We start from the raw sequence: 24,070 nt of genomic DNA, 5'->3' as shown, positions 1-24,070 counted from the left end.
ATGGATTATGAGTACATTGATGTAAGTATGTCATAAGTGCAGTGCACAGTAGCTTAGTCAGATGGTGAAGTTACCCATGCTATCTGAGGAAGCAACGTTCTGAGAGTTTGTGATGTACTTGTTTTTGTTCATAGAAGATTCTAAGTTTGTTCGTTGGTGAAAGGGGTTTCACCCGGAAGCAGCCTCGCTGCTGGAGGTCCTTATATATATACTTTTGTACTTAATAAATACACCGTTCAGAATCCAAAGCAGTCTGAAGCTCGTATCTTAACAATTTGCTCAACTTGTGGGGCTGTTATATCACTTTTTGACTTTTCTTTGATTTGCTTCTTGGTTCCATTATTGTTAACAGCCAGATTGCCATTGGGATTCTGTGCGATCAATTCAAGCATTGAAGTTTGTCGTGTTTTTACTAATATACAGTTGTATAATTTCAAAAGGATTTTTTGTGAAAAAGGAATTGCCTCATTTTGCACATTGATAACATTTTCATCACTGGTGCTAACCTCATTTAAATCGGCAAGCACATTGGTCAGCAGGCTTTCAATTCCAACACTACAGCTTAATTTGTCTATAAGGCCCGTTAAACATGGTGTCCCAGAAAGTCTTTGACTGGGGTTCATGTTGGTTAGCATAGACTTTGTATTAGTGTTAGCCACATGTCGTCCTCCAGGGGATACAGAACAATTCGTGCTTGGTAGCTGCTTCACATCAGCCTGTAGAAATGAGGATAAGCTTAACAACAAATTGTTATCGTCCATCTCATAGGATTATTGGCCAACAAGCGCCTAGTAGTATGGTCTGATAATTTGGTGGTGGTACAAGTGGTCAACACGCATTCCGCGCGTTGCCCGGCAACACTAAGTTTTCTGCGGCACATGGTGAAAGAATGGCTAAAAATAAACACTGCCATCAAAGCGCGCCATATCCCAGGGGTACATAACATTGCAGCTGATGCACTTTCTCATTCGCAGATGGGGCGTTTCTGGAAGGCCCACCCAGGGGTCCAGGCAACTATGACACTGTTGGACTACCCCCTTTGGAACCTAGTGAGCTGGAAAAGGCATGAGGGAGATAGCATTACAGGCCTTGTCGGTGCAGACTAGAGACAGATCGAGCAGAAACCTTAGCACCTTCTTGCAGGCAACCAAGGACACGGGGTCGGGCGACTGTAGCCTCAGAGTTCAGCGATTCTTGTTATGGGCCAGGGACACAAAGAAGGCGAAGTCCTGGGTTGCAGCCCACCTCAGCGCTATTGCATTCCACAGCCAGCTAGCGGGGATCAGGGATCCAACCAAGGGTGTTCATGTGAGGGGCAGCTCTGAGGTTGGGACGGGGGGGGGCCCACCTCGCAAAGCTGACAGCGGCCCATCCACTTTGACCTCTAGAAAAGGATCATTTTGGTGTTAGGGTCTGTGTGCTATTCAGGGTATGAACACATCCTGTTCAAAGCTTGTTTTTCATTGATCATTGGCCTTCTTTGGGGCCCTGCGCATTAGTGAGCTGGTGGCTAGGGTTAAGGAGGATCCAGACCAAAGGGCTGTATTGAAGAATGACGTGGTCATAATGAGGGGAGCATTGCGCGTCGAGATAAGAATGTCCAAAACCGATCAGTGGGCAAAGGGGAGGGCAATGTTGTTGAGGAGGTTGGGGCAGGAGGCATTGGTGGCTATGTCCACATTACTTGGTGCTAAGGTGGATGGGGTCATCCTACCTTTTTTCACACAAGGATGGTTCCCCCTGCCCCTCACGCAATTTCAATTCGGGAGAGTCTAGGCAGCAACGTTAGCCAGGGTAGGTTGTGACCCGGCCCTATACACACCCCCTAACCCCCACTCTTTCTGCATAGGGGTGGCCACAACAGCTCACGGAGAAGGTCTGGGGAGGATTTGATAAAAAATATAGGGAGATGGGAATCTGACAGTTTCAATCTGTAAATCGGGCCTGAAGGGTAGGCGCAGTGGGCTGGCGTGTGATGGGGCACGCAGGTGTGGGAGACCAGGGTGGGGGGACATTAGAGGGGATAATCTGGCAATAGACTAGGGGGCAGCAACTGGGGCACTACCAACGGCCTTCATTGGGGTAACTAGAGCTCATCTCTCTACAGATTGCACCTCTGTATGGGTCGTTGGCCACTCATTTGTTGCCCAGAGCAGCAGAAAAGAGCAAGGAAGGTGAGACGGGATGGCAACCTGGGTTTCTCGCGGATGCAAATTCAGTGGATCGCAAAAGGAGGATTGAGATGGGTCAACTGAGAGTCACTAGAGATGGCTTTGACACCACAAGCCACCTGACGTTTTAGCAATACACATGGGGGGGGGGGGGTCAATGATCTGGTGTCACTGGGAAGAAGGGAATTATAGACCGCAATGCAGGGAACTCTTACAGAGGTGGGGAGGGAATTCCGAGACACTGAGGTATTATAGTCTGAGGTAATCCCTAGACAGGAATGGCGGGGCCTGTGTGTCACAAGCGCATGGAGACATCCAGGAGGAAGTTGAACACCAGAATGGGAGCATTTTTGAAGAGCAGAGGCATGGGTTGGATCAGGCATCCACTGATCACTTTGAAAATGCCAGGTTACTTTGGGTGGGATGGGACCCACTTGTCGGACGTAGGGCTGACCTTGATGAACATGAAGCTAATAGAAGCCTTGGCAGGCACCGGGTGCATATGATCTTGCGGGAGGGGTTACGTGGGGGGGAAGTTGGGCAGGACGGGGGCAACTGAGCATGTTTTTGTTGCAAGATTTGACATGCCGCCGGACACGCCCGGAGTGCCCATCCTATGTCAATGTTGTGTTGAATGTGAATGTGTGACTTAAGCGGAAGCTGGTGGGAAGTCCCTTGCCCGAGGGCGAGCCAAGACCTGGTGTCTGGGGGGGGGGGGGGATCTCTCTGTCTCCGGTAACCAGCAGAGAGTCATGGCGGAGTCACAACCCATCCCTATAGAAAGCGGTGACCGATCCCAAAGGGGACTGCGCAGCCAATAGCTTAGAAGTACGGCGCCCAGGAATACTAGACTCAGGGGAGGCCCTGGGGAAGGGGAGGAGTTAGGGGGCTTTCAAAGTCCTTCCAACACCCACACGAGGGGAAGGGGTGGGAAAGTATTGCGAGAACTGGGGGAGAGTGAGGGGAAGTAGTGGGGGGACGGGAAGAATTTGGTGACAGGAAGGATTTGGTGAAGGAAGAATTTGGGGAATGGATAAGGAGGGGGGTAAGGAAGGAGTTTGGTAAGGAAAGAATTGGGAGAAGCATCTGGGGGAATGTGAAGAGGGTGGGACGGAAAGGCATCTGGAGGGAGTAAGGATTTTCAGGTCTTGAATGAATTAGGAGGTTGGAATAGACTTGCTGGGGGTGGTGGTACTGAAAGAGCCGGGGAAGAAGATTGAGGGGACTGGGTGATGGATTCCATTAGCAATAGGAGTAAGGATGGGCAGGCAAAGCATGTGGGGAACTAAGAGGTGGGGCCTAGGAAGAATTGGGGGGGGGTTTAGACTGGGGGAAGGGGTCCGGGTGGGGGGAAAGAAAGAGTGGGAAAATAGAATGAGAAGTAAGAGAATGAAGGGTAGAATGGGAAGAAAGAAACTAAGCAATAGAAGAATTATAAATAGTAAAAAGAAATAGAATTAGAAAACAGTTCATGAATAGACAGAAAGAAAGAAGAAAATAATAAAAAGTAAACAAAGAAATGGCCATGGGTAGAGAGGGAATGTTTATGGAGGGACGGCTCTACCTGGCAGGGTCCTCTAGACACTGACGCAGGGAGGAGGTGCTTAAGAAGCCACACCCAGTGTAGAATAACCCTGAGGTGTGGTGGAGAAATGGATCACCTGTAAGCTAACTCGTGGCTTGATGTTTCAATAAAGCTTGCTGCTGCATTTGTGACTTCCACCTTCGAAAACTGGTTGTGCCTCTTTATTTTGGGGAATCCTCAAGAGGCCTTTGAAGGGCGGGGGGAAGGTAGTAGGATGAATGATGTGATGGATGCTACAACCCTGGGAGGCGCTGCTGTGGCTGTCCTCGCTAAGCAGGTCAACTCACAGGAATAATGTTGCCACTTTAAAAGCCAGCTGATTACGATTACTGCAGGCTACAATCAGGATGCAAATGACACCGCAGCTGAGATTAGGCATTCGTGAGAAAGTCAATAGACACTACCGCTAACGGTGCTTGAAGTGGTCTGTAATCATTCCTTCAGTTCGCAAAAGGCATTTGATCCACACGCCACCTCGGCGGACCACAGGCAGACCACACTCTGCCACTCTGCGCTGGGAGCAGTGTGCTAGACAGCTTCCACCACGGTCCACCGGGGAAACAATACAAAGTGAAAACACACTTTAAACTGCAGCAAAGTCACTCGTAGCTCCTTTTCAGACATAGGCAGACCAAGCTCTGCTACTTCCGGGCACATTTCATGAAGACGGCCTCCAACATAGACATCGGCAAGACCAATTAAAATATCTAACCAAAAAATAAGTTTAGATCTAAAATTAACAGAGGCTTTCAATTTCACAAACAGCAACACTGAATAAGGACTATACATTGGTAGTAATTAAACAAATTCTGTAATCTAAAAAAGTACAACTAGCAAATTCTGGATACTTGGTGTTATGTTTACCAACTTGACAACCTCCATGCATACTGGAGTTCTTTTAGTGGTGCAAGAAAAATCATATGCTTTTAAAAAGTATACTTATTTCAGTAGAATAAAAAACATTACGGGTGAAAAGATTGTTATAGCTCCTAGCATACTAAACAATCCACATTATTTTGTAAAGAATGAAAAGACGAGTTCCAAAGAAACTCCACATCTGCAAATGTTGAGTTGAACAAAGTGAGACATGTTATCTGGTTACATATACCTTTGTACTACTACACTGAGTAAACGGCATATACTGCAGCAATCGTATACAAAGTTAACAGCAAATCCAACTTACACCGGTCACATCCCAAACGAGTAAGAACTTGTATGTACAAAGACATGCACTTAAAAAATGCGTATTCGAAGGGATTGTGTCCTCCGACTTATTCCTTATCTTAGATATCGCTTTCCAGCTTTGCTGGCCTCGGAAATGTTTTCTCTCTAGAGGGCGCTGCGTGTCGACGACCGCTGAGTCGATGTCCCTCGACAGCCGCCGTATCGATGTCGACGTCATCCTGCCTATAAAGGCCGCGCGCAGCGTCCATTGCTCAGTTCCGTTTTTCCGCGCTTACTCAGTGCCTCGGAATATCGTTGCTCAGTTTCGTAGATATTATTCCATTTTCCTCGAGATATTCGATCCATACTCAATGGCTTCCTCGTCTGAACCGACGACCCCTCGGTCCGGCTTTAAAAAATGCCGAGACTGTGGAAAAAAGATGTCGCTAACGGACCCTCACAGGTTCTGTCTGTGGTGTTTGGGAGCTGAACACCATTGTTCGGAGTGTGAGGACTGTATGTCCATGACAGCTAAAGCCCTGAAGGAGCGTAGGGGGAAGCTGGAAAAAGGTAAGACTTCTAAAGCTTCTTCTTCCTCGACAAAGTCGAGACATTCGTCTCCTCGTCACCATTCGCGCTCCAGGTCTCGAAGCGGGTCCCATCACTCGTCGAGATCGAAGCACTCGAAAAGGAGACGCCGAAGATCCCCTTCTTCGTCCTCCTCTTCCTCTGTTGTTTCACCTAAGAGAATCCCTTGCCCCACGAAGCATAGTTCCCGGGCTGAATGGGAGGAATTCCGAAAAAATATGATGAGCGTCTTCGAGAAAGCGGCCTCGACCCCCTCGAAGACTGTCGAGAGCGATGCTCTGGTCGAAAGACCCGAAGGTCCAAAACGCTGCGAGTCGCAGTACCCGGCGAAGGAAGCTTCTCGAGCTCGTCACGAACCCTCGAGTAAAGCAAAGACCTCGAATCCTTCTTCGAAGGTTCCGTCGACGCCGTCGACGAAGGTTCCGTCGACGCCGAGGTCGGTGTCTTAGACGCCGTTGTCGAAGGGACCTTCGACACACGGGTCTGTCGACTCGACGCCATCCTCAACACCGGCGTCGACGCCCAGGAAAGTCACGGTTGCGGCGCACCCAGTGGCTATTCCCAGGTCTTCGATGTCGTCGAGATTGTCGAGATCCACGAGCAGAATTCCAATTCTATCGAGGACCTCGAGGCCTCCACCTTTGTTTTCGACGCCACTTTTGAAGCCTTCGGCATCGACGACATCGACGTTTTCGAGGCCGATTACGACAAATTTGGCACCCTCTGCCTTGGAGATGGGTTTCACACCCTTTGTGAGCTCAGACCAATTGAGAACAATGTCTTCAATTATGGAAGAGGGAGAACTGTCTGATCAGGAAGAGCCATTTGAGTTGCAGGGATCTGCAACCCCAGTTCAAGAGGAGTTATCCTCAGAGGAAGGCAGATTAAAGGAACTCCATGATTCCTTACATGAGGCAAGTGGTTTAGACACTTCCCCAGAGGTGGAGTTCGCTAGGCCAGACCCGGGGGAGCATGCTGAAACCCCTTATAGAGCCTTAATGGCCAGGATTACAGAATTTATGGGGTGGTCAACACCTTCACCGGCTTTCCAACAGGATGACCTCACGGATATTCTTGATAAAGGTCCACAGGAGGATCCTGGAGTACCTTTTCATAAAGCTCTGCAAAGAAAAATAATGACAAACTGGGAAACCCCAGATGTCGTCCCGGCAGTAAATAAAAAAGTGTCTGCTAAATACAGGGTATCTTCTGCAGACCCTGAGTTTTTGTCCAAACACCCATCCCCTGAAAGTCTGGTGGTACAGGCAGCATCTTCTACTGACATCAAGACTGCTTACCCTACCGTCCCACAAGACAGGGACGATAAGAAATATGATGCTATGGCTAAGAAAGTCTTTTTGGCATGTAGCATGGCGTTAAAATCTATTAATGCTACTTGCACCCTTGCTAGATTTAGCCATACACTTTGGTAGTGTGCTTCTACCGCGGCTGACTGCATCCCGGAGGGAGAAGAAAGGGAGGCGTTCCTAAATATAAGGGACGGTAAAGACGCTATGTGCGAAGCCCTCCAGACGGGCATTGACTCGGCTGACAGTATCAGCAGAGCAATGGCGGCAAGTACAACAACCAGGAGATTTGCTTGGTTGAGAAAGTCTGGTTTTGCCCCAGATGTGCAAGCCAGGCTCTTGAACATGCCATTTGATGGCTCTTCTTTGTTTGGGAAAAAGGCGGATGACAGTTTAGAAAAACTGCAAACATCAAAGGCAGCAGCAAAATCCCTAGGCGCTGCAATCCGTCAGACACCTTTTCGTCCCACAGGAACCTCTGCGAGAGGCAAGTCTTTTCGCTTCTACTCCGCATTTGGAAGAGGTAGAGGACGACCGGCTCAAAGGGGACAAAGAAGAACTACCCGAGGTGGACGGAGTAGATATTCAAAAGCCGCAGCAACAGCAGGTGCCTCTTTACCATCGGCATCTGCATCAGCCGCCCCTAAACCACTCTGAGGACTTCCCTCACAAGACACCTGTAGGAGGCAGGTTAACTCAACATCTGGCGGAATGGCAGGCTATCACGTCAGATGCTTGGGCATTGGAGACAGTTGCACAAGGTTACTGCCTGCCTCTCCTATGCATACCTCAGAGTCATCCATCGGGGATCAGCTCTCAAAAAGCTCCAGATCCGCTCCTCTTGCAGGAAATTTTAGACCTGCTAGAGAAAGGTGCCATAGAACCGGTACCTGTAGCGGAGAGGAACAAGGGCTGGTACACCCCTTACTTTCTCATACCAAAGAAAGACGGAGGACTGAGACCCATCTTGGACTTGCGGGAATTGAACAAATTCCTCAGGAAAGACAAATTCAAGATGGTAACTCTCTCTCAGATCCTTCAGGCTTTTCAGTTCCAGGACTGGTTGGTATCTCTGGACCTTCAGGACGTTTATTTCTATGTGCCAATCCATCTCAAACACAGGAAATACCTGAGGTTCGCAATTAGCAACTCTCATTATCAATTTCGAGTTCTGCCATTTGGGCTGACCTCCGCCCCGAGGGTCTTCACCAAGTTAATGTCGGTAGTGGCTGCAAGTCTAAGGAGGGAAGGGATTCACGTCTACCCCTACCTGGACGATTGGTTGATCAGAGCTGTATCTTCGGAACAAGCTCAGATCCAGCTAGATTATGTTTGCCACTCCCTTCACAGACTGGGCTTCTCCCTCAATTTAAAGAAGTCACAAATGATACCATCGCAGAGACTCCAGTTCATCGGAGCGATCCTGGACACTTCCCTGGGAAAAGCCTTGCCACCAGAGGTGAGGGCTCAAGATATTCTACAGATGGTCACCAAGTTTCAAAATGCCCAACGTCTCCCAGCCTTCGACTTTTTGAGGTTGCTAGGCCTCATGGCATCCTGCATTTTCCTAGTGCCAGAGGCTCGCCTGAGAATGAGGTCTCTCCAGTGGGCACTGAGAACTCAGTGGTCACAATTCTCAGGGAGAATGACAGATCTTCTTCAGGTTCCCGACAGGGTGGCTCGAGACCTTCAGTGGTGGGCCTGTCAGGAGAACATTCTGAAAGGAGAGCAGTTTTGGCAACCTTGGCCGGAGATAACAGTAGTCACGGATGCCTCACTTACGGAGTGGGGAGCCCACGCCAATGACTTGACGATCAGCGGTCATTGGTCTCCATCGGAGTCCAGACTACATATCAACCTGTTAGAGCTGAGGGCCATCAGACTTGCGCTGAAGGCTTTTCTGCCATCTGTACAAGGAAAGAATGTCCTGATAATGACGGACAACACAGTGGCCATGCATTACCTCAACAAAAGGAGGCGTAGTATCACTACCACTGTGCAGAGAGGCGATGCAGCTCTGGTTTTGGGCAATCCAAGAAGGAATCTCTCTATCGGCCGTTCACCTAGCCGGAGAGAAGAACTTGACAGCGGACGCTCTGAGCAGGCAGAGCACAGTCTCCCACGAGTGGGAACTAGCTCAGGAAGTCCTTCAAGAGATCTTCACCCTTTGGGGAACCCCTCAGGTGGATCTGTTCGCCACCAGTGTCAACAGGAAGTGCGATCTGTTCTGTTCAAGGGAATTTCCCCCGAGAGGAGCTCTGGGAGACGCGTTCATAGTGGACTGGGAGTTTCCACTCCTGTACGCGTTTCCACCAGTCCCTGTCATTCCTCAAATGATCAGGAGGTTGAGAAGATTCCGGAAAACCATGATCCTAATTGCCCCGGATTGGGCCAGGAGAACGTGGTACCCGGACCTTCTAGACTTGTCCATCTGCCCTCCAATTCGACTTCCACTCAGAGAGAATCTGCTCTCACAGAAGGGAGGTCAGGTTCTCCATCCAGACATCAAAACCCTCAACCTTCACGCTTGGATTCTGAAAGGCTGAGGTACAAGGATTGGGACCTCCCTGATGACGTTATGGAGGTGTTGCTTTCGGCAAGAAGGCCAGCAACAAAATCTTTATACCGCTGCCGTTGGAACAGATTTTGCAGCTGGTGTAGGGAAAGGAATATCGATCCCTTTTCATGTGGTACACCAATGGTTTTGTCCTTCCTACTTTATTTAGCGAATTCAGGCCTTCAAGTTGGCACCATCAAGGGCTATCTCGCAGCGCTATCCATCTTTAAGCGCACTGCGGAAGAACCATCCTATTTCAAGTTACCCTTGGTAATACAGTTTCTAAAGGGGTTAACTAACGTTTATCCCCCTAGACCATTCCAGGTTCCCCTATGGGATTTAAATTTAGTCCTAACTTTCCTGATGGGCACACCTTTCGAACCACTCCACTCTTGTTCGTTAAGGTTTCTTACCCTTAAGACTGTTTTATTAGTAGCACTTACATCTGCTAGAAGGGTGAGCGAGTTACAAGCTCTTTCTTGTAAACCCCCTCATACAATCTTTCACAAAGACAAAGTTGTTCTGCAAGTGAAGCCTAATTTCCTCCCAAAGGTGGTTTCTGAATTTCATATCACACAGAAGATTACCCTTCCATCTTTCTATCCTCCTCCCCATCCGGGGAAAGAGGTAGAGAGGTTACACAGGCTGGACCCAAGAAGGGCTTTAGGTTTTTACATTAGTAGACTGGCTAGGATAAGACGAGCAGACCAGCTGTTTGTAGGCTACGGAGGTCACAAGCTGGGGCAACCGATAACTAAGCAGACCATTTCCAGATGGATTATTTTAGCCATTTTGGAATGTTATAAACTGGCAGGAAAAGAGCCCCCTCAAAATCTTAGGGCTCATTCGACCAGAGGTATCGCAGCTTCATCGGTCCTCAAAAGAGGAGTGCCGGTTCGAGACATATGTGCGGCTGCCACATGGTCGTCCGTCTATACCTTTACACGGTTTTACAACTTGGATTCCTCCTCCAGTCCGGAAACTAGGTTTGGAAGGGCAGTATTGCACTCTATTCATCAATAAGAGGAAGCATGAAGTCAGTACTCCCACCTCCAATAACAGAATACTGCTATGGGAGCCTATCTAAGATAAGGAATACGTCGGAGGACACAATCCCTTCGAAGAACAAGTTACTTCTTACCTTGTAACGTTCTTTCGATGGGATGTTCCTCCGACGTATTCCTTATCGACCCTCCCATCCATCCCTGCAGTACTACTTCCCTTGTTGTTGCAGCTTACGCTCCTTCAGGGTGATTAGTCTAGTCCAGAAAGAATTATTGTGGGCTACAAAACGGAACTGAGCAACGGACGCTGCGCGCGGCCTTTATAGGCAGGATGACGTCGATACGGCGGCTGTCGAGGGACATCGACTCGGCGGACGTCGACGCGCAGCGCCCTCTAGAGAGAAAGAATTTCCGAGGCCAGCAAAGCTGGAAAGAGATATCTAAGATAAGGAATACGTCGGAGGAACATCCCATCGAAAGAACGTTACAAGGTAAGAAGTAACTTCTTCTTCTGCTTTAAAAAGGAAAAAGTAGGAAAACAGTGGAGATTTTTTTTTAAAAGTTACTTTTAGTGTCTAAAGAGTTGAAGTCTATAAGCATTGGGGAAGCCAACATTAAAGTTAATCATTATAATGAGTAAAACTAACTTTAACACTAAACAAAACCAACACCTAGATAGAATTGTGAATATTAGCATGTCCACACCTAGATAGAATTGTGAATATTAGCATGTCCACGCCTAGATAGAATTGTGAATATTAGCATGTCCACACCTAGATAGAATTGCGAATATTAGCATGTCCACACCTAGATAGAACTGTGAACATTAGCCTGCGTCGCATCTAGATGGAATTGTGAATATTGGCACGTCCACACTTAGATAGAATTGTAAATATTAGCATGTCCACACCTAGATAGAATTGCGAATATTAGCATGTCCACACCTAGATAGAATTGCGAATATTAGCATGTCCACACCTAGATAGAATTGCGAATATTAGCATGTCCATGCTTAGATAGAACTGTGAACATTAGCCTGAGTCGCATCTAGATGGAATTGTGAAATATAGCAATGTCCACACTTAGATAGAATTGTAAATACTAGCATGTCCACACTTAGAGCTGTGGACATTAGCCGGCGTCGCATCTAGATAGCTTGTTGATTGAAGGATAGCATGCCCGCGCCCAGATGAAACTTGAAGGTTAGCATGTGCCACACTCAGAACTGTGAACACCAGCCTGCGCTGCTCCTAGATAAGATTGTGAAGGCCAACAAGTGCCACACTTATAGAAAACTGTGAATGTTAGCATGCTAAAGGTCAGGTAACCCACTAACCAATATAACCTCAAACTCTGCATACTTATCTCACTCAAAAACACACACAACCATCTCTCGCACCACAAGCCGCACGCACTTCACAACACTGCAACAACACATAAGCCGGAGCAACAGCACACGTGGACTGACACCGATCCAATACCTGCACCAAAGCTCAGTATCTGGTGTATACAGAGCTGAAGCTGCCAACAGGACACCACTCCTCTCACTATCCTACTCCCTCTTCACCTTATAACCTGTCCCACCTTATCGTTTACAGATCCGCCAGAGCGCCTGGGGACCAATTCCGTTGGTGACCAATTCCGTTGGTGAACGCTATTCATATAAATAGGAGTGATGTAAATCTTCTTTTACATGTTCTCAAAAGTACACCAATAATCACATTAGATTAAATGACATCAAAACACACACCTATAACCACGCCTTATATCAAATGACATAAACTCACAATTACTAAACTCATTAGCTCAAAAACCTCTTCTCCAGCATGGGTCTGGCATGGATTCACATGCTCATGAATATTCCCCGTCATCAGGCCGGGAATCCTCGGTATAGAAAAAAAATCAGTATCAGTTTCGTTTCTGATCTGTCTTTCTTAGTAGTAACCAATCACTGGTCTCTGGGTCATACTGCCCCCAGCCAATGACTGCCCTCTCCCTAAGCCCCGCCTCTGGCAGCCATCCTCAGATTTTTACCGCACGTTCAAGTGTTGGGAGTCCTCGTGCTGTAGCTCTCGAGCTTTTGCTGCGTTTTCGCGCTTTTTCAGGAGATTTTTCTCATTTTTCGGTTAAATAGAGCCTCAAGCTCCACCGTTTCTACATCCGATCAACAGGGATCCGTTTCGGAGTTTTCTACGCCCCTCAAGGGTGAAGATTTTGTCGAGTTACGCTTTTGGAGGATTCCAGAAGTTCCGCGGCCTACCCCGGACATGGCCCAGGAGAAAGGAAGCTCGACGCCGGGGAAGCTGTTCAGGACCTGCCCTGGATGCCAGCTTCAGAATGTTTTCAAGGAGGACGAGCATTTGTTATGCCTCTACTGTCTCCATGAGGACAAGACGCACACGGAGAAGGACTGTGCTTTTTGGGAACATGTCGGAGCGGACCATGAAGGATCGCCACCTCCTTCAACTGGCTGGAAGGGAAGAGCTCGTCAGGCGAGAAGAAGAAAAAGAAGTCTGAGCGGTCTTCTAAGTCCTGTGAGGGTGCCCCGGCGATGGGGGCCCAACAAAAGGCCAAGCACCGCGAGTCCGCGGGCACCGGGAGCGCCGAACGGTCGGGCTCCTTGGCTGCCAGGCAGGGCGCATCCCCCCCGGCGCCATCAACCACGAGCCAACGCTCTGGCTCGGGTAAGAGGAAGTCTGAGAACCCGGCGAAGCTTCTGGAGCGGCCCCGGTCGATCTCGAAGATTCCGGCAGAGGGGGAGCGAGGCTCGGACCCTCCCCCCAAGGTGAAGGCCCCAGGCGTACAGAAGGTGTCGATGGCCTTAATTCACCCTGCTAAGACCTCGATTGAGGATGTCGCAGCGGCCCTGGCTCAGCCTGTGGAGGCTACGCCAGTGGAGGCGACCTCAGGACCCAGAGTCTCCCTGCCACCGCTGAGGGAGTAATCTTTCAGGCCCATTGAGAAGACCCCCACGAAGTCCTCGTTGGAAAAGGTGGGGGAGGGGCAGGTGGCCATCATGGTTCCTCAAGAGCCCTCGCGCCCGTCGTTTCCGGCGCCGCAGGACACTTCGGCGGCCATTTTGTCAGCGATTCAGTCCTTATGCTCGGAGATAAGGACAAGGTTGCCCCTCCCCCCCGACGGAGGTACCTGAGCCAGACCCGACGGGGGAACCGGAGCCAGGACCTTCGGAAAGTCCACCGCATCAGAGGAGGACGACGCATCCTGCGCCACCTCTCCCACCTCTGCGGCCTGCTCTGCCTCCCCCCCGGTCTACTACCCACGGGGATGATACAGGCACGGACACGGCTACGACAGGTACAGATGACGACGGAGCCGACGACGCGACGTGTCCCTCGTCGCCCCCTGCCCGGGCATCCCCGCCCGACGAGATTGGATCCTTTCATGCCATGATTTCCAGGGCATCCAAGCTCTTCCAGCTCTGTCCAGAAGAGAAGAAAGAAGGGTTCCTTTACCAAAGGCGCAAGGCTAAAAGGAAGACGGTCCTCGTCGTACCACTTCTTGATGACATCTGGGATGAGGGGCTCGCCCTCCTCAAGAACCCTGCCACGGCGCCGGCAAAGAGGGACCGGTACGAGAAGAAGTACCGGGTCCCCGACGCTGCCCCCTTGTGCCTTCGGGCGCAACCTACCCCGGAATCGGTCGTTTCGGCGGCAGCAAAGAAGAAAGCTGGGGGTGGGCATCGGCCTCGACATCAACTTCCCAGCCGTAGGGCGAGGGCAGGAACCTGGACACGATGGAACGACGGGTCATCTCATACACAGCAACGACTATCAAGGCGGCCAACGCCCCGGGTATCGTAGCCCGCTACGACAGGGAGTTGTGGTTCAAAATCGCCCCGCTGTTGGTCTTCCTTCCGGACGCCAAAAGGGCTGAGGCCCTTGAAATCCTACAGGAAGGTGAGATTGCTTCGGACCACGCCATCACGGTGGCAACGGACATCGCCGACACCGGTTTCCGTCAGTTGGGCAACAGCGTTTGCCTGAGACGACGAGGATGGCTCAAGGCGACGGATTTCCGCCAGGACGTACAAACCAAGGTTTTGGACATGCCCTTCGACAGGAACAACCTGTTTGGGAAGGCGGTTGATGAGTCCCTTCAGGCCATCAAGACAGACACAGAGACTGCCCGGGCACTGGGAGTGCTTCAACAACGACGGCCGTCCTTTCGGAGCTCCGGAGGCAGACAAGGTACCTCCAAGGGATCCGGAAGTGGCTCCTCGACGTACCGCTAAGCGGCAAGATCTTCGTCCCAGGAAGCCTACAGGAGACGCAGCAAGTCGGGTGGTGCCCGTCGTCGTCGACAGGGATGTCAAGGAGGCAAGGCGGCCTCCAAACGAGATTGAACCGACCGTGGGGTCGGCCCCCCGCCGAAGCACCCCGGTGGGAGGCCTGCTGGCGAGGTTCGTCAGCGTGTGGGAGTCCATCTCCACCGACCGTTGGGTGCTGGACGCCCTGGCCCAAGGGCACGCCCTCAAGTTTCAGAAGAAGTGCCCTCACGTTCCACCCATGGCCAGGAAGGAAAATCACGTCCCTCAACTACTGTTGGAAGTAAGGGTGATGCTCAAGAAGCGTGCCATCGAGCTCGTCCCAAAGAGGCTTTGGGGCTCCGGAGTTTACTCAAGGTACTTACTCGTAAAAAAGAAGACAGGAGGATGGCGCCCCATCCTGGACCTGCGACGACTGAACAAGTACATCAAGGCACAGAAGTTCCGGATGGTCACCCTCCAGCACGTGCTGGGACAGCTGGAGGAGGGCGATTTCCTGTCGTCTTTGGACTAGGAGGATGCGTACTTCCACATCCCCATTCTAAAAAGACACCGAAAGTTCCTCAGGTTCGTGGTCCAGGGGCGGCACTACCAGTTCAAGGCCCTCCCGTTCAGATTGAAGTCGGCACCCAGGGTGTTCACCAAGTGCCTCGCACCGGTGGCGGCGCAGCTGCGCCTACAGAGGATCCACGTCTACCCCTACCTGGACGACTGGCTCATCCAGGCAAGCACAAGGGAGCTCGCCGTGGAGCACACTGCGAAGACTGTCCAGCTGCTCACGGACCTGGGATTCTCCATCAACTTTCCAAAATCCCACCTGATTCCGTCGCAAGTCGCCCTGTTTCTGGGAGCCAAGCTCGACACAGTGGCGTGGCTGGCCTCGCCGTCGGAGGAAAGGACCAGGACCATTCTGGGCAAGGTGCGGCATCTGCTGACCACGGACATGGCCAGGGTAAGATCTATCGAGTCCCTCCTCGGGATGATGTCCTCCTGCATTTATCTGGTGCGCCTTTGCAGGCTTCGGATGCGCCCCTTACAAGAGTTCGTCGACGCCCGCTGGGTCCAGTCGAGGGGCAGCTTCGAGGACAGGATCCCTCTCAACGAGACGTTCCGTCAGGCGATCCGGTCGTGAGGTACACGCTCTCATCTGTCGGCGGGCACGGACTTTCAGACCCCAGCTCACCAGGTGACGGTGACGACGGACGCCTCCCTGGAAGGATGGGGAGCGCACTACGGAGATCTTCACGCGAGAGGCCTTTGGCTCCCTGAGGAGAAGTCACTCCACATCAACATCTTGGAGCTCCGTGCAGTGTTCTGGGCCCTCAGGTCTTTTCTTCCATCCCTCAAGGGCAAGGTGGTGAGGATCTTCACCGACAACACCACCACAATGTTCTACATCCGGAAGCAGGGCGGAACCAGATCCCCTGCCCTATCCAAGGAAGCCCAGGATCTGTGGCATTGGGCCGTCGCCCAAGGGATGTTTCTGGTGCCTCTTCATCTGGCAGGAATAAAAAACACGATCGCCGACTCACTCAGCAGAGAGCTGCGCTCGTGCCACGAGTGGGAACTACGCCAGGATCAAGTGGATCGACTCTTCCGACGATGGGGCGAACCCCAAATCGATCTCTTTGTGACGGCGACGAATTCCAAGTGCCGGAGGTTCACCAGCAGGTTCCCCCAGCGAGGAGCATGGGCGATGCTTTCTCGTTCCCCTGGGATGGCCTATTTCTTTATGCGTTCCCTCCGCTGCCGTTGCTGCTCCGGCTCATCAACCAGCTCAAGAGGTCCTGGTGCAGGATGATCCTCGTCGCACCGGCGTGGCCGAGACAGATCTGGTTCCCGGACCTTCTGGACTTGTCAACGTCCACACCAGTCAAGCTGCCGACGGATGCAGATCTTCTCTCCAAAGAAGGAGGCGCCATTCTTCACCATAACCCAGAGTCGCTGAACTTGCAGGCCTGGCTCCTGCAGCACTAGAGTTTGGAGGGTACGACATCCCGGCCGACTGCAGAGAGGTTCTTGCAAAGGCCACGGCGTCCTCAACTCTCCAGTGCTACGGACATAAATGGAAGAGGTTCTCTGTCTGGTGCCGTGCACAGATTAACCCTCTGCGGATTACGGCCCCTCAAGTATTGCCGTACCTACTGTCATTGGCCAAGGCTGGACTAGCTCACGCTTCCATCAAGATACATCTGGCCGCCATCTCACGATACACCAGAACTATGGGATGGGCGTCCTTGTGGTCTCATCGACTGGTGAAGGAATTTATGAAAGCATTGTTCCAATCATTCCCGCCGGTGAAGGCCCCTGCGCCAGCGTGGGAGCTCAATGTGGTGCTGACCAGGCTCTTGGGGCCCCCATTTGAGCCTATGCATTCGGCACCGTTGAAGTTTCTGTCGTGGAAGACAGCGTTTCTCGTGGCCACCACCTCCGCACGACGAGTGGGAGAGATCCAGGCCCTATCTTGCAAGCTGCCATACTTGACATTTCACGACACGAGGGTGGTGCTGAGGACGCACCCCTCCTTCATGCCCAAGATGCCGTCGGACTTCCACCTCAACGAACCCTTGGTGTTGCCAGTTTTCTTCCCCTCTCCTCCGTCGCCGGCTGAAAGGACTCTGCACTTGCTGGACGTAGCTAGAGCCATGAAGTTCTATGTGGGCCGCACGAAGAGTTTTTGGAAGACATCACAGCTTTTTGTGAACTTTGGGACTGTGAATCAAGAGAAGGCTCTCTCGAAGACTTCCATTTCCAGATGGCTCTCCGGCTGCATCATGCACTGTCACCGGTTGGCAAACCGACCGCTGCCCGGCCGTCCGAGAGCCCATTCGACCAGAGCGATCGCTGCTACCACGGCGTTCCTGTCTGGTGTGCCCCTGCTGGACATCTGCAGGGCTGCGACGTGGAGGTCGACGCACACCTTCACAGATTCTACTGCGTCGATCGGGACTCCAGGGAGGAGTCCAGGGTCGGCCAAGCAGTGCTGCGCAACCTGTTCGCTTAAGGTGAGCGTGGTGAGGAGGTAAGAGATGCTTAATGTTGAGTTGTTGTATTGCTTAATGTTGAGCCTGTTGCCACCTCCCGTGGTTGTGCATGTGTGTACTGCTATGTATTCTCTTATTCATGAGCATGTGAATCCATGCCAGACCCCATGCTGGAGAAGGAAGAAGTTACTTACCTGTAACTGTTGTTCTCCAGCATGGGTCTGGCATGGATTCACATGCGAACCCTCCCGCCTACCCCTCTGCGGCTCTTCACTTGGTCATACTGCCACTTTACGTGCTACCAAATCTGAGGATGGCTGCCAGAGGCGGGGCTTAGGGAGAGGGCAGTCATTGGCTGGGGGCAGTATGACCCAGAGACCAGTGATTGGTTACTACTAAGAAAGACAGATCAGAAACGAAACTGATACTGATTTTTTTTCTATACCGAGGATTCCCGGCCTGACGACGGGGAATATTCACGAGCATGTGAATCCATGCCAGACCCATGCTGGAGAACAAGTTACAGGTAAGTAACTTGTTCCTTAGCATTTTCATAACACATAGCAAATAACTACTAACATGCAAAGGACAAACAAGCACACATACAGCATCAGTATACAAACTAAACACACAATACCATTAACATATAACCATGTTAACAATTCAAAAAAGTAGATGAAATAAGCATTCATAAATGTTGGTTTTATTATGTTTAGTGTTAATGTTGGTCATATGTTTAATCATAAGTTAAACCTTAAAAATAGTATTACCAACATTTAGACTCCAACCTTTTAGATGTAGTAACTTTAAATTAAAAAAAATAATTCTCCACTGATTGACATCTACGCAAATGTGTTTAAATATTAGCGAATTCTCTATTCATTGCAAAAACATGTCTGAACTACTTTGCAAGAGATCTCCTGCAGATGAGCAATATAAAATGTTTTGCCCTGCAGCGTACAAAATGTGTGAGCTGAAATTTGAGACCATTCTGCAATTTAAGCACTTGACAACCTAACTTCTCGGGTATAGTTGGTAGAATATGATTCAATGTTTGGCTTTTAAGAATACTCCGTTTTATTGTGAACACTTGAAAAGTGCACATCATAACAAAACAACTTGTCAGGTATATAATCTGTATAGAAATATCTGAAGCAAAAAGAGAATGGTTGAAGGTTTTGTTTTCCCATGGTGAATGGAAGACTACAAATGCCAGAATACAAAGTAATGTAAGCCTAAACAAATCTCCTCGGTTTTTCAAATGTACTTTCAAAAATTAGACTAACAAAAAGTAGTGTGATTATTTCTGCTATGTTTTGTCATTGTTTACCTTCCTGCTGCTTTTCTTTATTAATATGATGCATAGAAATTGAAAAGTTCCACAAAAAGCAAGCACATATTGTGTGTCACATAAGCACACATCATGAAAATTAGAGACTGTTTAAAACTGTTTGTGTGATTCAGTTTAAAGGTTTTCAAAGACGGATTTGATTAGCTAACTGGAGTTAATGTGGGATTTCACAGGCAAATGCATCCTTTACATCTTCTCACCACATATACATGATCAACCCATTTTAATGCTCTTCTATGTGCGAGGCCACTGCCTGTAGGCCATGTTGTATTTAGTATTGAGGTGCAGGGACGAGCGGTGTGAGTGATGGCCTTAAACTTTCTGACCAGAAGCTACTACTGATCACTAATCGGATAGCAATGCAAGTGAAGGCCCCAAGAAGAAGGGTGAAAACCAGGAGCCTCAAATTTAATCTAGGAGGGTAGCAGCGATGGGGTGATGGTGTCGGCTCTGAAATAAGTGTGAGGACACTGTTCACCTGTTTCTAGCCTCGACTGGAGCGTTGGTCCTTTCCGTTTGGGACATGGATAGCCTCCTTGCATGACATGGTGTCCAGTCATGCACATCTGTGAGAATAGGAGTAGGGTTTTGTCCTGGAAGGGCGAAATAGGGCAGTGCTGCAGTGGATTGTGTGATTAGAGGACGTGGAGGAGGGCCTCCCACTGCTACACACCTGCCGTTACTTTAAAATACCCTGGGACGGTGAAGGTCGGCAAAGGACAGTCCTGCAGTCCCACAGGCTTGCTGGCTATTGGCCGGTGAAAGATGCTTGTAAAAGCCATGGACTTATGGTAACTCTGTGCATTACGTGCACTTGACCCCTAACGCTTCTTCTGTCCTTTTTATGCCCTTCACTACCCTAGTAATACCATATTTTATTTGCTTGCTTGCCATCTCCCTTGTTTCAGGTTGCCTGTGGTCTCCTGCTGACTGGACTTCTGTCCTCTTCCGCTCCCCCTCTCTCTCTCTCCGGTGCGGAGTGCAGCGCAGTGGTTTTTGGTTGGACTGCTGCTGGGGGGTGAGGGGAGTGTGTTCGTCTGTGGCCTGGTGTCAAACTCCGGAGTAAATTCCCCACACTCCTCCTCACCTGTGTCCTCTATTGAACTGCCCGGCGTTTCTGAGATCTTCTTTCTTCGTGCTTTCTTCTGTTCTATAGGCTTCTTTTCTTTCTTCTGGTGAAGATAAGGACACACTCCCTCGGAGGCCACCTTGACCGGTAATGTCAACCAGACCAGGTGAACCTCAGGGAGCAGGCCCCAAAACTCTCAGGGAAAAAGGCTCCTGGTGTAAAAAACCCTGGTAGTTAGTGTGGCAGTAGTAGACTCCAGAAGGAAGGGCTGCTCTGGATATCAGGATAGTTTGTATTCTGTGAAAGTTTCAATTCTTCTGGAAGCTGAGGGAATTCTCAGTGATCTGTAATAGCTCCGGTAAATCCAAAGTCAAGGATGGCACTGGTAGCAGAGAGCCAGATGGCAAGCTCAAACGACTGCAGAGGAGGGAGAGGCTAGAAGGAAAGGCTAATCCTCAGTATAAAGCCCAAAAGATGGGGAAAGCACAAGCCAGAATCAAAGAAGAGGGAAAGAATAAATGAGAGGAAAAGGAGAAAACCAAAGTACCTAGAAACCCCAGGAAACTAAACTAACAGTAAGCAATAAAAAAAATAGACTGCTCACGAACGCCACACGCAGAGAATGTAAACAAAGAAACCTACTGCGCCGCGAGAAGCGGAAGGCAGAAGGAAGTCGCGGCTCCGTAAGGGAGGAAGGCACAGGCACTACCGCCAGCCGCAAACCGAAAGGTTAACACAAGGCAAAAAGAAAGAGGAAAAACACTCTTGGATGCCGTACGCCAGTTAGTTTGAGCGATGCCCAAGGCTCTGCGAGTGGTGGAAAACAGAGAGGAGCAGCAGCGCCGGAAGAGAAGGTAAGATAAACCGGCGTCCACGGCCAGAAAGAAACACACGGTTACCGAAGGCAGAGGACCTCGGCAACGGTGAGGGAACCGGCAGTTAGGAAGCTAAAGGGTTAGAGATACGAAAGGGAAGCGAAGTGTGCAAATAAAGAAGGCAAACCAAGATTAGCTGAAAAGGCACCCGAGTGATGGTGGAATTCCGAACAAAAGAAAAACAAAGAGAGCAAACTAGTAAACGGGTCAGAAGAGATGAAGACGCGAGTAAACTGTACAACACACAGCTACTGGCAGTGAATACCATAGACGATACAACGCAAGGAGCGTAGCACTGCCCCTCGGTTATAAGCTGTAAGCGGCCATCTTAAAAAAGAACTAGAGCGTCAATGTGGAACCATAGACCGCCATGTTAAGTATATCTCCATCTTTGCCAATACTTCCAAGGGCGGTGTATGACACATGGTGGTCGCCAACTTCAATTTCCTCTTTGTGCAACCCAGAAGTACCCGGAAGTGCTGTGCCTCTCGCTGCTGTTCAGCCCGCAGGACTAAGCGGGCGGGTGTCATGGCAGCCGAACGTTGTCCAGCAGGATTGATCTTGGACTGGACAGAAAGCCCTGTGAGACATGCGCGGGAGCTGAGTGAGGAAGAGCAGGACAGGAGCCTGTCCTGAAATCATACAGGGAGTTGCAGGAGCCACTTGAAAGACTGATAAAAGGCTGGTCAACCCACAACCATCTTCTGCAGCGTTTGTTGGCGAGCGTGGACCCTGCACATTGCCATATAGCTACGTGAGAGCAAGTGGTTGGGGGGGAGACGTCAGACTAAGGCAGCCCCTTGAGCTGTCGAGGCGTGCCTCGCTCCACATATGCCCTTCTTTTAAAATTGGACTAGAAGACAAATTATGTTGATTGCACTATCTCCCCCGTTGTGGTGCTGAACACATTTGCTCAGGTCTAGGCTGGTGTGATTTGTTTGTATTCTTGATTGGAGGTGGGGCCTTGTGTCCTCTAGTCCCAGTGTTCTGCTTGGGATAGAAGATACTTGGTCGTTGGGTCTTGATATTAGGAACTCTGGTTTTAACAATCCTTTATTATTTTATATGGGTGTTCAATAGTGTTCATGCATATTTTAATGAATTAGATGTTTGACTGTTTTGGATTTTAGGGCGACTAATATTTGCAAATTGTATGACTGCATATTGTTTTATGCCTCGTGGGTTTTAAGTATTGAGGTATCAACTTACACAGATAGGTGGTAACTAAACACTCGTCTGGTGAAAACTGACCAGAGGGTACATAAATTAGTAGGACTATGTCTAAAAGAAAGGCGGTGAGCCCTCCAACTAGTGCCTCAGCAAGGAAACGTATTACGAAATTCACTGATCGCATCGATGAGGCAAATGCGATGATCAAGGCGATTGCAGAGTTCCTATATGATATTAACCCAGCTAGCAAAGGGCCATGCAGTGGGAGGAAAGAAGGTGATTAAAAGGGTAACCGGGGGCATGAGTGACCTACAACTGTTGTACACCAAAGGGTGATGGAATTATTAAAATAGCCACTAAGGAGGTGGTTCCCACTGCCTGCAGGGGGAAGGTGGATTATAAGCAAAACCTTAGTATTGATGAGATGTGTGTACTAGACAATGATAGCATGGGCACTCACAAAGCAAGTTTAAAGGCTCTTGGGGATGTGGGCAAAATATTGCCCGGGTACCAGGTCCAAAATTGCTCTAACCAAAACGACGGAAGGTTTTACCGTATACCTGTAGAGGTCAACCTGCCCCCAGGAAGAGTTATTGATCAGGGTGTGGAGGGGATTGGGGAGGATGTGGTGAATGTGCTGCAAGAGCTAGAGAAAGACGCATCCACTGGCATCAATTACCCTCCAGTGGTGGTGGTTAGTAGCAGGTTGGAGCCTTTGAATACCCATTGCAATAATTTTGCTGCCATCACAACCACTGTGCTCCAAGCTGCACCCATACCTGTGCCCTCTATCACTAAGCCTGGGAGGGGCGATCTAGTAATAAACCCATTGAGTGATCTAGGGTCTCGTGGGTGCAAGGGTTGCAAATGTGTTTTAGAATTCATTGCACTATTGCAGAAGGAAAATCATGAAATAAAGAAAGATCCAAGTAGATTTTCTGTGACGGTGGAGGAGTTGATGTTACGTATACCTGTACACCAGTCACACTCACCCCTATTACCTGCGGGCGTGATGGAGTGGGTAGCAGCAGAACCTGGGCTTGTTGAACAGAGGAGGCTGGCACAGCCTGTTGGATGTAGACCTAGTGGGCTCCTTCAACAAGAGCAGGTGAGTAGAGGCCTGGCTTTTCTGATAGCCAGCCAAGATTGAGTAATAACGTATGGGATCGGCCAGCATTCGCCCCGGGGATATGCTGCCCACAGGCACAAGATTGGAGGCACAAATAGGCCAGATTGTCTCTTCTTGATGAATGTCCCAAAAGAAAGGGGACAAGAAGTATGAGAAGGGACAAATGTCTCATAAATAAAGTCACACATTGGCTGAGAGTAAGGAGAGAGGATGCCTCTCAATCATGCATAGTAACATTATATTTTGTGAAAGATTGAGGGGGCCAAATGAGGTGGACGCCATCAGAATTCAGATGAGAGATCCCTTAATGATTCAGGACCTTCTTGAAATGGAGCTGCGGTCACTGCCCCCGAACGGCCTGACGATCTTTATAAAAATGTCGGCGCCCCATGGTTCGCTGATAATGCAAGCGTAGACCTGGGAAAACTTGGGGAGATGGGAAATTGCCAGGGCCCCGGCACCCTGCTGCCAGGCACCACCAGTGCTAGATGCTGTAATCGGGCACCGCTTCATCCAAGAGCAGAACCCAGGACTACCTGTGGTGCCCAGCACGGGGAGGCCCATAACTTCGCCCCAATCGCCACTACTGCGATTCAGCACAGGCTCCTGCAGCTCAGCAAAGGAAGTGACCGATTCCAAGGGAACTGATGGACCTGCACCCTCAACAAGAACAGATCCAAGCATGACTTTTGCACAAGGAGGAGCCAGTCTTGGAGGCTGTCTGGGACATACTGAATCAACACCATGACGCTCAGGCCGAACCCGGGTTACAGGTCCTCTCGTGCAATGTAGCTGGTTTAAACAAATACATTACAGACAGTGAGTGGTTGG

The sequence above is a fragment of the Ambystoma mexicanum genome, chromosome 11 (genome assembly GCF_040938575.1).
Source record: "Ambystoma mexicanum isolate Mex_15411 chromosome 11, UKY_AmexF1_1, whole genome shotgun sequence".
In the NCBI taxonomy this organism is placed as follows: domain Eukaryota; kingdom Metazoa; phylum Chordata; class Amphibia; order Caudata; family Ambystomatidae; genus Ambystoma; species Ambystoma mexicanum.
Note: the sequence above shows the minus strand (reverse complement) of the source record.